The sequence below is a fragment of the Mustela nivalis genome, assembly GCF_964662115.1.
Source record: "Mustela nivalis genome assembly, chromosome: 7".
Taxonomy (NCBI): domain Eukaryota; kingdom Metazoa; phylum Chordata; class Mammalia; order Carnivora; family Mustelidae; genus Mustela; species Mustela nivalis.
Genome location: NC_139026.1, coordinates 130,163,656 through 130,177,853, shown reverse-complemented (window position 1 = coordinate 130,177,853; position 14,198 = coordinate 130,163,656). Strand labels below are relative to the sequence as shown.

The window sequence follows — 14,198 nt, the reverse complement described above, 5'->3', positions numbered from 1 at the left end:
ACGAGAGTCCGCGGGGGCGCGCACGCGGGGGCGGGGACGTTGGGGCCGCCTGCTGCAGCGCCGGTCGCGCGGGCTGTGCGTGCACGTCTTGAACCGGCCTCAGAGAGAGGGAGGGGAGGAGGTTGCTGAAGACCGGGAGGGAGGGGTTTTTGTCAGAGTAGCTGGAGGGTACTGACTCCCCTGAAGCATCTGCCTGCATTGAGAACCTACCTGCGGACCTTATCCTCAAGAGCTGGCCGGTGGATAGCAAGAGTAGGGCAAGTATGCCAGCTTCCCAGAAGGGTGCAGTGAAGCATGGCTTCCTGCAGTTGGCCGCACTAACTTCACAGTCCTGCCGAAGCTTCTCCACCCATTAAATTCACATCCTGGACTCTACCCAAAGTTCACGCAGTGGAAGTGCCACCAGATCCGCAGCCCATTTACAGACCACATTGGCCCCCAAGACAAATGAAAGTGCATCACAGAGTGAAGGTCAAAAGCCTGGGTTAGGGTAATACTCGAAAGAAGGAACACCAACGATACCTTCAGGTTGCTGTGTAGGAGTACAAATGGTTGTTAATCAAGAATTAGCAATACAATGTGGTGATCTGGAAAATGCAGTAATATGATACCAAAGAATAAAGGAACCCCAGTTCTAGTCAGTCAACAAATGATAACACAAGATAGGAGAGTCCAGGTTTGATTGAGGATTTTTCTGATCCGGCTCTGTACTCCAAATTTACTCTTGAAAATTTTAACGTCACTTATTTTTTTAAGGTGATTTCAGTGGCAGAAAGATGGGCGCTCACTCCTCACAGATAGAAAATGGATTAGGCCTGTCTGAATAGATTAATTAGCCAGATACTACGCAGTTTTGAGCTGTAAAATCTTCCACTGTTGCCCTACCCCCTATGTATCCTTGTAAGCCCAAGGCTGATTTTAGGTAAAAAGTGTCTAATTATGAAAGTTTAGCATGAAATAGGAATATACATTGTTTAAGTGACAGGCATACTTACAAGGTGAATTAATGGCTTAGGTTAATAATGTGCGGGTACAAAAATGGTTGTTTATCAGGAATTAGCAATATAATGTAAAGATCTGGAAAATGGAGTTACTCAGTGCTAAGGGAAGACGGACACAAGTTCTCCCAGTCAGTCACCAAAAGGTGACTGTTTTAATCTTTAAAAGGATTCCAAATGTTCTCATAAAGGAAAAAAAAAAATGGTAGCATGGCTGTTTTTTCCATTTCAAATTAATTACTAGAAATCTATTTAAGAATTATAATAGATATTACACAATGCAAGCATATGTTACAAATATATTCAAACATTCTAAAAGCTAAGTGAAATAGCTACAGTAACAGAAATCTACTAAAAGTGTAAGGGAAAATGTACACTAAAGATACATACAAAAATGAAAATTCTCTTTTAGCTGTTAGGTCATTGGGAGAACATAACAAAAAGATTACATACTTATACATGCAAATTCTTTTGGGGGTATGGCAGCAATTAATAAATTGCTGAACATCTAATAATTATGTTCTTAAAATGCCATTGATATTTGTAAAATTAAAACCACCTTCAAACAAAACTGTATTGAATTGTGTGTCTTAACTGTGTATTTTATCTTTACCCTTTTACAAGGGATACCAGTTCAACATCCAATTCCTGCTCAGGCTCAGACTTCCAATGAAGAGTAATTTTGAGTTAAAATCAATGTGAAACTTCCCTTCCCAAACACTGCGGTCAAACCTTAATGCACTAAATTATTCAAAGATATATTCATTTTATTTTTAATGCATTGGAGCCTAGTTCTTATAAAAGAATTAATTTATATGTAGAGAAGGATAGGTACTTTATCCTATGGTGTAACAATAAAAGAAATATAGGTAAACACTCTTCAAAATAAAACACATCATAAGAAATTTTGAAAATTTAGAAAAATAGAGAACATACACTATTTCATAAGAACAGGCCTATATATAAAAAACAGCATGAAACTTTATTAAAGATGTACATATAAATGTTGACAAAATATGTCAAATTATTTAAAAGTGATATTTAACATGTTAAATGTTGTTATGAAAATTATAAGAAAAAATATAATGGGTGTAAATAGGCCCCTCTAATTTCAACTCACCTACCAGACACAGAACTTTTCTTGTATATCAAAAGTATAATATTTAAAATATTTCTATAAAATATTAAGTGAAAAGGAGAACAGACATTATAAAACAGTTCAGATATACAGTTAATTATTTATCCATGTAGTAAATATTTATTGAACATTTACTGTGAAGCAGGGACTGTTTTGGATACAGGAAATACAGTAGTGAGCAACTTATATTTGTCCTTTGTGTGAGATATATACCCATTCACACATAGCTATCTATCTATAGATATATCTCTGTAGAGAAACACATATACATAGACATGTATATGATTATTGAATATGCTAATTCTCATATCGTAGAATGGATAAAACTTATAAATTGCCATAATTGTTAAAGTACAAGTAAGTTTTTAAAAATACATGGTAATAGGGGAAAAAAGGTCCATGGGATTGATAGAATACTTCATAGAAAAGGACAATTTCAGTCTTAAAATAATGCTACCCTTTAAATCTGATCCCTCATTCTCAAAATACCTTTTGAAAAACAAATATATATATATATATATATATATATATATATATATATACACACACACACACACACACACACATATCTAGTATCTAGTACCTGTAGAACAAAACAAAAGCCTGTTGTCCTCAGTATTTTCACATAACAGCAGCTATTTCAGTACTGGCTCATCTATTTCTCTGAACTAATCATCTGAGGCAAACCACAAAAAACTCAAGTAAAGTATTTTATGATGTAACCTCTAACCCTACTATAATGGGAAACTGTATTTTTTTTCTTTATGGGTAATATATCTTCTTATAATTTTCTTTATCCCTCAACCTAGGAACCAAATTTTTGGATTTCCTTTTCAATAATCATTTTTGTAAGTAGATACTATGAAAGAAATATTCAAAACTAAATTTGGTTCATAGGTTGGTATTGCTTGGATTTATCCCACTTTTAAAATTAAGTTTTATTTCCCTTCTGTTTGTGCATATTGTATTTAGTCTATTATATCCATTGTTGAGGTATATTTCTATAATGAGGTATAGAAATTGATATATATTTCCATAATGTTAAGACTAAATGCATTTTCCTTAACTCAGATTCTTGACCTCTAAAAGTGTTTAAAATTCTATATTGGCTCTGATACTAAAGTTTTAAAAAGAGAAGGCAATTGACACTGAAATTTTACAACAAAAAGCAATTATTAGATTTCATTCATCTACTAAACCTCACCAGAAACTATAATCTTGTTTCTAAATAAATAATTTGGAGAATGTAAAAAAGACAGTATCTTATGATCTGTACAAACTTTCAGATATATCTTCTTTTCCATAAAGGAATCCCTGAATAAAATTTTCATTTTCTCAGTTGGTACCCAAAGTTTCCTGCATTTTACATGAAAAGTTATCAGCCATGTGTGTATTTATGCTAGTATGATAAAAATATTGAAGTACTTCTGAAACTAGTTTTATTAATCTCACAGTAAGTGGATGTTGTGTCTTTATACTAGATACAAACACACACACAGCACCTATATTATGGAGTACTATTAGAAATTTCATTAAAAAGTATTCAATTCAATTATGTCTTCAATTGATATTCTGATAATGGCTTTGGGGAAATTCCATTTAATGAAGCATGTTGATCTTACCAGGTGACTTTTTTTTAATTCACCATACCACCTAGCAAGTCTCTTGCACGTAGTAGGCCCACAATATTCATTTAATCTATGATTCTTGTGCTTAAAAGCTCATTGCAATCTGAGTCTTATTCTCCAAAGCAAGACTTTATTTTGTATGTTCGACCGAACTAAAATATTTAAGTAATGAATAATAGAAATATTCAGATAAATTGGTCTCTTTAAAAAATCTTTAAGATTTTCAATAATTGAAATTAATATTGGTGAAGTTTTTATTTACTGGGTAGTTTAGAATTGCCTATATTTAAGTAGTCCTCATATGTTCACCACCTTTTCATGTAAAAGTCATCATTTTCTTAAAAAACAGACTCTCACCTAGAACCAATCACAATTAATATTATTGTGAGATACACTTAAAAATTGGAAAGTTTAGGTAGGTAATTCTGAAATTTAAATCCTACATGATCTAAATTTTAAAATAATTTTAAGAATCAAGGCCTAATATTTACTTTAAAAGGTTTGGCTTGGTTAATCTTGTGTTTGGCTTCGGAGCTACTCCTTCTGCTATAAAATTGATACACATTGGTTGTATTTACATTTTTGAGTAAAACACCATGTAATTACCAATAAAAAAATAATATCTAAAAGATACCTTTAGATTTCCTACACATTGAATAAACCTCAATAACATTTCAGAGTTGGACTATTTTTTCCCATGATCCAACAATACTTAAGGGTGCTGAGTGTCTGACTTTTCAGAGAATCATCAATATAATGTAAGAAGTGTGAGGTCGTTCCCATTTTTTTACTGACACTGAAGATATGCATTTCTGTTACAATTAAAGTGTGATTAAAGTGACCTTTTTAGGTGTCTGTTTATAGAAGACAATAAGGTTATGTAGGTGAAAAGATTCTGGACATAGAAAAGAGGAAAATCAGTTTTTGCAATGGAAGAGACCTTGAAAGAAATGAAACAGATCTCGGACTTAAAAAGAGAAGAAGAAATTAAACTGAGTTGCTAAATACTATTTGCACCAAAGAAGATAACTTTTTAAGATTTAAATGTTTTCGTCTCTGAATGGAGCCACTGCTTAGCAAATCCAGAAACAAGCCCAAGAATATGTTAATTAACTGCATTGTGTCCCAGAAAGAATGAGGTTGACAAATTCATTTTTTTTTATTCCTTCAATCAATAAACTGTTTGCCTATCATATCTTAGATTTTTTTTAATCTACAATATGTATATTTATCTCTCAGAATTGTACAGTAACAGTGCCAAGGTCCAACATGGCCCCATAGGGTGAATCCTATGAAGCTTAACATTCTTGGCAAATTAAACACACAAGCCTCCGATCACTTTTTGTCAGTCTTACTTTACTGTGGCGCTTAAGAGCCAGAATGTAGGCAATCTTTATATGGCAGCCCTTTACTCCAATTAAAAAAAAAGCAGTGGTCTTTGGTATAGGCACAAGTGGAAAATATAATGACATAATATTAAAGAAAGGTATTAGGAAGACTGACCAGGAATGCTACTTATCCCTCTCCATCCCCACCCCCATTCATGCCCTTTTTTCCACCCATTTGTTGTTTTTCTCACAAGTATATCATGACTTGTAACACATTTTTTTAATTTTCAATGAAACCAAAAAATGTCTGAAATACTAAAATATGTAAAAAGATTCACCTTCTACAATCAACTACATAGCGGATAAACTTCTAAAGCTATTCTAAATATTCAAAGACTTATAAATAAATAAAAAATGTAAATTGAATCCAAGTAGTTAGGGAGGGGGACTATGGGAGGATGAGTGTGGAAGGAATGAACAGATTGAGAATACCTCATTTTCTCTGTTCAAACCTTTCCATGGTCATACTTCAAACGATTTCTTATATAGCAATTTCTCCTTATACCTCCAAATAACTGAATGATTTCCATGAGGAAATGCAAGTTTTAGGAAGAAGATGCACAAAATGAAAGTGTTCAAAAGCAAAAAAACACCTCTATAGCATTTCAAATGCAAAATTACAATCACCACTACCTTTAACTGACTCTTAAGGGTTCTTTTCAAACAGATGCTATTTATGAATATCATCTGTTAACTTCTTTCTTGTAATTCAAAACTCTTGTCAAATGATGTTTTCATGATGACGTGTAAATATAATATTCCATTAGAGATCAATTCTAATTGGTTTTTAAAAATCCACCTTGGGAAAGTGCTGCATCATACACAGACCAGTAATGGGTATTTTAGAAGGAATTTCCGCAAAGTCTATTATAAATCTGAGTTAAAATTACCCTCTTGCCCTAGTAAGGTTTGGGCCAAAGGATTGAAATTATTTCTTCCTGAGTTTTCACGCACGATGACTTTGGTCTTGTCTTCAAGACTCGCGAGCACTTGTTGGAAATCTTCATTTTTTAGAACTGTGAAGTTTGCCAGAAATATTTTTTCCACATGTCTCACAAAGGAAAACAGAGTTTCGTAGGTGGGTTGCAATTGTTTCCAAAACGTGGTTTAAAAGCAAATGACACGTTTTTCCCTTTTGAATTTCACTGTTATTTTGAAAACGCATCTCAGGGTAAGAAATGAAGCCTGTTTTTGTTAAGGGTAGCTCAGCCCCTGTTTTTAAATTTTACTTTGTACACAACAAAGAGCTGAATAATAACAAATAGAGACAGCGAAACATGCTTTTCCGAACTCCTTTGAACCCCGACATTCACTTTCGTATCCATACGTTAAAGATATTTAAAATGATAAAATCTGCTCTAACTTTCCGGATCCAGAAAAAAAAAAAAAATTGCCCACATTTGTCTCTATCTAGTTATCACTTTATAAACAGATCTGTGCTGCTTTCCCTCTTCTTTTAATGTGTGAGTTGCAGGCTCGCCCAGCTTCCTCCAATTTAGCGGCACGTTGTAAAGCCTCCTTTCTACAGGGTCTCGAGTTGGAAACCCCTCGGTGGCCGAGTCTGATAATAAAACTTGCGGCGCCGACTCGACCCGGCCCGAGCGTTGGAGTTCGGGGAGGTGGGGGTAGGGGTCGAATTGGGCCGCGGGACCCCTCCCTCGCGAAGGACGCGCTCGGAGAACAGCGAACTGCAGCGAAAGGGCCGAACAATGGGGGCGGCCGGGCGAGAGGAGCCCGGCTCCCGCTTCCCCGGCGGCGCCGGCGGCGCGCCCGGCCCCCGCCCACCGCGGCCCTCCCCGCCCGCGTTTTCGCGCTCGCCTGGCCGGCCGCAGCCTTCCTCCCGAGCGGCGCAGCCCGCAGCCCGGCCCGGCGCCCGCCCCGCCGCCCAGCGCCCCGCCGCCTCCGCGCGCCTCCTTCCCCTTCCCAGGCTGGCCCTCCTCCTCCTCCTCCACCTCCTCCACACTACGACACCGCGGCGCTTCCTTCGGCGACTCCAGCTTTGGCTGCGGCCGCCTTCCCGCTATTTCGATGATATATATTTAAAATTTCCTCCTTTATTTCCAGAAGTGGTCGAAATGTCTCACTTGCACCTGAACTTTAATATGCTATTTCCCTCCGGAAAATATTCCTCAGGAAATCCAAAATCTAAAAGGAAATACAGCAAATTCAATAAAACCCTTGAACTCTATGCATTTCGTATTTTTGTTCAATTTTAACGTATTTATGTCGTCCAAACTGGCAAAAGAACTCTCCCCTCTCTTTTTATTTCCTCCTTTAAATATTGTTATTTTTAAACCCTCCACCAAATGCGTTTTGACGAGAGGGCAGAGACTGTGTCCGGCAGCACGCAGCAAATCAGAGGTTTTATCTTACGCCTCCTGGGACGGAAAAAGAGTGGAACGTGGACGAGGGAGCTTCTAGGGAAGAAAAGCAACACAATTCGCTGGGGACGAAGCCGGACCAGGCGGGAGGGGTGGGGGGGCCAGCGGGGGCGTCCAGGGCCCTCGGGCTCCGAGCTGAGTAGCCGGCCCGGGGAAGAGTGGAGGTTTTAAATAGCGGGGGCCGGGAGGGCGGTGGGCCCGCGCATGACGGTACTTTATGAGAAAGGATAGGGCAGCGGATGAGATTACTTTGCTTTCTCAACCCCCCCCCCCCAAAAAAAAATAAAGTTAGAGGGAGGCGGAGAAAACAGCCATCCTTATTTCCTCCCCATGTTTCCGCGGAAGGACCGGGGCTGCGGCGGGCAGGGAGAGGGCGCGGGACAGGCGGACCAATAGCAGTCAACAGGTCCAGGCCTCAGCAGGGCAGCGGGGCCGGGCCGCCCGGCCCCCCTCCCCTCGGGTCTCCTCCCCATCTTCCCCTTCCCTCCCCTCCCCCGCAGGCCCAGCCCGGCAGGGGAGGCCGGCTCTGCACTCCCCGCCCCACGCGGCCTCACAGCGGACGAGCGGCCGGGGCTCTCGGGGTGGGGGTGGGGCGGGGGTTCCCAGCCGGAGAATCCTCCCCCGGGGCTGGCGGCAGGGGTAGGGGGGAGACGAGGGGGGAGGCGGGGGGGGAGGGGATGGAAATCGGGGAATGGAGGATTAGGAAGGACTCGAGCTCGGCACGAGCGCGGCCCGCGCGAGGGATCCTGGGTAAAAAGTGGCCGCGCGGCACCGGGAGAGCGCGGAGAGGAGCCGGGGTCAGAGGTCAGGGCCCTGGAGCCCCGCGAGCAGAGCCCCCCACGTGAACGCAGCGAGCAGGAGGAACCTTTTTGTTTTCGATAGCGCCAGCATGCTCCCCTGTTGACCGAGCTGCTTTTCCCGGGCCGCTGGAGAGAGTAGCTCCATCCCGGATCTCCTAACCCCACCCCCCCCTTCCACCACCAACACACTACCCAACTCTACCCTTCCTCTCAACTCACTTCCCAGCCCCCCGTACCGGGCTTGCAATAACGCAGTAAATTTGCTTTAACAACAAGTGGGGGTGGCTGCATTTACTCCTCCCTCTCCTCTCTCCTCTCTCCACCCCCTCCTCTTGCTGCGGCTCTTGACACTACTACAAACCAGGACTATAAACATAAACATGTGTCACTGTAACTGGGCAGGTAATATACGGATTTGGGGTGGGGTGGAGGGGGGCTTGGTCGCCGCTTGGGGGGCAGTAAAAAAATGTGTGTTTCACGTGCTCGACCGCTTTGGGGGCTCCCCCCACACACCAATCCATTTATATAATGCCGCCGGCACTCGGTCACTTACTCATTCAACCACAGAGACCCACAAAGGCAGACTTGCCGATAACCACCGTACCCCCAAAGCAAATACATTTAAATACGAATCTCTCGCCTTTCCGGGCCACCGATGCCACTTCTATTAGCAAACAGTAGCGTCAATACTTGAATCCCCTTTCCTTTTTACAAATTCTTTTCCACATAGCAATAGAGAACATTTTTCGAGCAAAACAGTACCACCACTCCCTTGCCATGGACAGTACCTAAAGATTTTGTACGCAGAAATCCTTTCAAAGAGCAAGAAAGGCTATTTAAATAACCGAGTTCGAAATCTGTAATGTAAAGGTTATTTCCTGGGCTTTGCCTTACATGCATTTAGCAACTTCTGCTGTAAGTTGCTGCGACTGGCGCTGTGGAGATTCGCCACAGCAAGCCTTTCTTATTATTATTTAGTCTATATTTACACTGCCGCTCAACTTTTTTTCTCATCCTTAGTTCAACAAGCCTAGCAACAACTACCTAATTTAGAGTATGGCGAATCCCCTCGCAAGCTAAAAAGCTTGGAACCGAGGAAGATATAGAAAATGTTCAGATGGAGAAGTGGTTCCCTTTGTTCTTTCATTGTTTCTCTACGAACTGGTGGATACAAGGACAAACACTTACCTTCTCTTCTTTTTGCTCCAAAAACCAGGCGTTCCCATCAGCCTTAAAATATACAATCCACCTTGAAAGTAACTACGAATGTCGGGAGAGTTTGTATTCCATTCTTTTTCGCTCTCTGCCCTCTTTTAGCGTAGGATTAAGTTGCCGAGCACGTTGCTGCAAGCTGTAGCCCCCCGCCTTAGTGAATCGGTCACGTTTAGGACCCTCTAGGTCCATCCTAATTCTGCCAGTAGAATTGAGGGTATTGGAGCTCTAAACTTTCAAAAGGAAAGGGGCCTGCAACTACCCAGAAAACTTAAGGATACCCTGAAATTTTTTACCGCTGTAATTTTGTACCACATCACCAAGTAGGATTTGCCAGGAAATATTAGATATTTCTTGGAGTAAAGTTTTTTTTTTTTTTTTTTTTTGAGTTTATACTTAGCAACGTGCTACTTAGACAGATGGAGTTAAAAGGCAGATCTGTAAGGGCATTTACTGAACAGTACGTTTTCCACGATGTTTGTTATGTCATGTGTTTTTCAAAAACACAAACAAAACACACCACTGGAACTGAAAAAGGAAGGAAATAAAAGTTTGAATTATAATGTTGTGGAATGACATAAAGAGAGGCGTTTATTTGAAATTTGTTACTGTCAAAATTGGCCTCAAAAGCAAAAAGTAAGCTTTTCAAAGTTGAAAGACTTTTCATTCTATGATTCCAAAATTTAAAAACAAAAACAAAAACAACTTTTCCGGTTAGGGGGTGATATTTGTCAGTGTTTACTGCCCAGCCCAGTGGGCATTGCTGCCCAAACCTTGTTTAAATCTGATTATGATGTGATTTGTTGAAGTCATGAATATGAAATGATCCTTGTGTATCTATAAATGCGAACTTGGGATTTTTTGATCTCCCGCTTTTTTTGTATGCGCCCAGTAGCTGCCGCAGTGGAAGACAGTGATTGGCTCCAGTGCTCCTAGAAGGATTTGGGCTGAAGCCAGGGGAACAGAACCAGAGGATTCCCTTTCCAGAGACCATCAGGCCCCACATGTCTTATGTTTCCCTTCTCCCCTCATGGGTGCTCAGACTTTCTGTCTGGCTTCAGCAGCCTATAGGTAGGCCTCAACACTCGGTATCATCACTTCAGTTTCTATACATTTGACCCTTGCGGAAAATAAACAAAAATTTGGGCCCCACAAATACATTGGAGGTCTTGATATTTGTGTATTATTTAATATATCAACACTGAACTTTCTCAGGTTTTTGTTTTGTTTTGTTTTTCTACATTCAGGATCAATTGTGAGAAGCCCTGGTGTCTCATAGGAAAATATTGCAACAAAACAAGATAATTGGGGGGAAAGGCTGTTGCAGTAGGAAAAGTGGCTTTTCGTTGATAGCATTTAATTGGAATTAAAAGATTCTTTAGCTGTAAACATTCTTTATTTATTCAGCACACATAAGCAGGCATTGTTTTATCACCATCATAATTATGGTGTCCTTTAAACTGGCTGATAGCAGGAAAGATAAGAGAATGTGCCTGTAGATTCAGATCAGTTTTCGCTCCTCTCTTTCTTTCCCTTCCTCCCTCCCTCCCGTCTCTCTATACACTTCCCCCCACCCCCATTCCTTCCTTGGTCACTAGGGTCCCCCACAGCCCTTGAGATGAGGAGAGCAGGAAGATTGTGGCCTAACCATTTCTTACATCATGAAAGAGATTTGTACCACACTCTAATTTAATGCAATGTATAACCTTCTTGTCTCCTGTGTTTACAACTGCTTTTTAGCTTGCAATATATGTTATCTAAAGAGTTGTCTATTGCTCACCTGTATAAAATCTTGTCCACTAGGTTTTGTTGCTTTACCTTTGTCTGATTTAGAAAGTACACTCTTAGGGCTTTTTCAGAACAAAGCCTCACAAAAACCCCTTTACCTCCAAGGATTTGCAAATTTATAAAGCCTGCATTGAATTCAAGATGGGTCAGGGGGCAAAAAAAGGGTAGAAGGTCACTGCATTTTGATTATGGGTCAGTAGACAACATGGCATATACTCTGTGTCCCAAACTTCTGTTAAAAACAGGATTTTAAAATGCCTAAGAACAGAAGGATGGGCCCTTTTGGAGACTTGCCTTGATTTGTTTGGATGAGACAAAAAGAAAAAAATTAAACAAAATATACTAAGTTGTAATTTAAGCTGTTCCTTAATTTAGCATTCCCTCCTCCATTCTCATTTCCCCTCCCAAAAAGTAGAGAACATGTGAAATTAGATAAATTTAGGTAAGGAACTGTTGATTATCACAAGATTTTATTGTCCTATATCCTAAATTAATTCAGCCATGTGAGACTTTATATTATTATTTTAGATTGTGTTATATGTAAGTGTTATAATTACTTTTGGCTAACAGTACAAGGGGCTTCTTTTATTCTTCTAACCAGTATACTTACATTGTTGAGGCCTTTGTGATGTCCCTTAGTCTTTTCTCTCTGAATTCTCTTTGAACAAAATGTGCCCAGCAATCAGTAAAACAAATGTATATGGTGAAGAGTTAGGTGGTGATGATGGTGATGTGGGGAGATGATCCTCATTTAAATTATATGTGTATGGGTGAACGCTTGGAAGGAAAAGGATTATTTTAATGCTCTTCAATACTTTAATTATATGACAGTTGTAGTGTAGAAATGCAAAAGTACTCTTAGGTTTTCCTTCAGGTTTTCAAAAGAACTTTCCCCATTAGTAAACTACTCCTGCAAATTGCTACTGCATTTCCCAGCTAACCATTTAAAAGACTGTAAATGCCGTGTGCATTACTTTGCTCCAGAGGAAAGAGGTCAGACTGAATTGCAATGGTATTTAAACATAAAATACAGTGAAAATAAATCAAAAGAGAACATCCAAAGATAAATTTAGCACATTGATACAGGATAAGTAAAGACAAATATGTTCATACCTTCATAGCCCATCACTTTAAAAACTGAAAGTACTGATTTTTTTTTTACAACAAATACAGAAGTAAGTGGACATTAAGAATATACTTCTATCTGTATTTGCCACGGTGGATTTTCCTATAGCAAGCAGCTTTGTTTCGGAAGCTGAAATACTTCTTATGATAGTGAGTCGATTGTGCATTCCTCACTGAGTAAATAATTACATGCAATTAACAAACTCAATGCTTATCATATATATGCCTAAATTCCCAATAAGTAATTCTCTATACTCTCAGAGACAGATATACACATAAATGTTAATTTGGGCATATATGCCCACATATGTATACACATTTGAGAAATATAGAAGTTGATATATCTTGTCTTAAAAAAGAATTTGAATACAGTCCATCATCTGAATTGGGTTCATCTTTGATTGTTGAGGCAGCTGACATGGTCAACAAATTTATCAAAGAAACCCCCTGGCTTTTGAAGAATAGTACTTTATACATCTGGATCTGCACATCCAGGCAAAGTAAGTAAATTATTGCATAACTTTAAGCATAATTGATAACAGACACCTTTAATTTTTCATCCCCATTCTTTTGGCCAGCTTTCACATTAATAATCTAAGCCATAAATGTTGGTAGCTATTGATCGAAATCCCCTGTGTGCATGCAAATCCATCTTAAAGTCCCCTGCCTTTCATGTGTGAGCGCTCAGGGGCCTCTGCTAGATCTTTTTATCGGGATCGACCCCCAATGTGCCTGGAGAAGACCCCGGATATGCAACGTGTGCTGATGGCCACAAGAAAGCTGTCTGTCACATTCTGTGTGTGTGTATGTGTGTGCATGCGTGTGAATGCGCTCACTCACGCCTTTACACATACACACACACACACATACACACACAATAATGGGGAAGTTAAAGGAACAAAAGAATGTATTAGAAGAAGAAAGATATGTAATAAGAGTATTAAAAATGTGTAAGTGTAAAGGTGTCTGAGTGTACATGTAAAGATACTTGCATAAATTGTATATATAGACACATTTCCCAAGTCTTCTGGTCTTTATTTTTCTCTATTTGACCCAATAGATAGGACCTTCGGGGTTTTTTTTTTTTTAATACATAATATTCTACTGGTTTTAAGAACCACCTATGTTACCAGTATTTTAAAGGTGGAAAGAGAGGAAGGAAGAGCAAAAAAGGGTAATTTTGAAAAGGTTACTAAATCATGTTGCCATGTGGAGGAGTAGGAGTGTGTGTGTGTGTGTGTGTGTGCGTGCGTGTGTGTGTGTGTGTGTGTGTGTGTAAATCTAAGTAGGAATGGAGAACAACTAGAACTACCTGGCCCAAAAAAAGAAAAAAAAAAAAAGAAAAGAAAGAAGAAGAAGGGGGAAAAAAGGACGTTCTAGCCAACCTTTTGTAATGTCTTCTCAAAGGCTTTTTCTGAGTTTACTGTTTCTTGGCTGTTGGACTCTTTGGTTGAAATCTCAAAGCTGGAGGAGGGGAATTGGACGGGGGTGGGGTGGGAGGAAGAGAGCTTCAGTATATAAGTGCATCAGGAGGAATTTTAAAACGACATTATTGTCGCTGGCAGTGGAAGACTCTGGTCATTCTACTTTAAAAAACAAACAGCAGCATCTGCTTTTTCTGGAAACTTTGCTTTCTGCTTAAACCTTTTGCATTTTGCCTCCTGTGAAAGTGAAAGAGAAAAAAACGCGGTGTGATAGATCCAGATGCAAAAGAAAGCCAACTCGGTGGATGGTATTAGC

At 39.7% G+C, this 14,198-nt stretch overlaps 1 long non-coding RNA gene across 1 annotated transcript; it reads left to right on the top strand.

Moving 5' to 3' along the window:
* The first annotated feature begins 8,587 nt into the window (after positions 1 to 8,587).
* LOC309870079 lies at positions 8,588 to 10,701 on the top strand. The gene is made up of 2 exons (XR_014314479.1): positions 8,588 to 8,735; positions 10,441 to 10,701. It is a non-coding gene; the product is annotated as an uncharacterized lncRNA (long non-coding RNA).
* Positions 10,702 to 14,198: the final 3,497 nt, after the last annotated feature.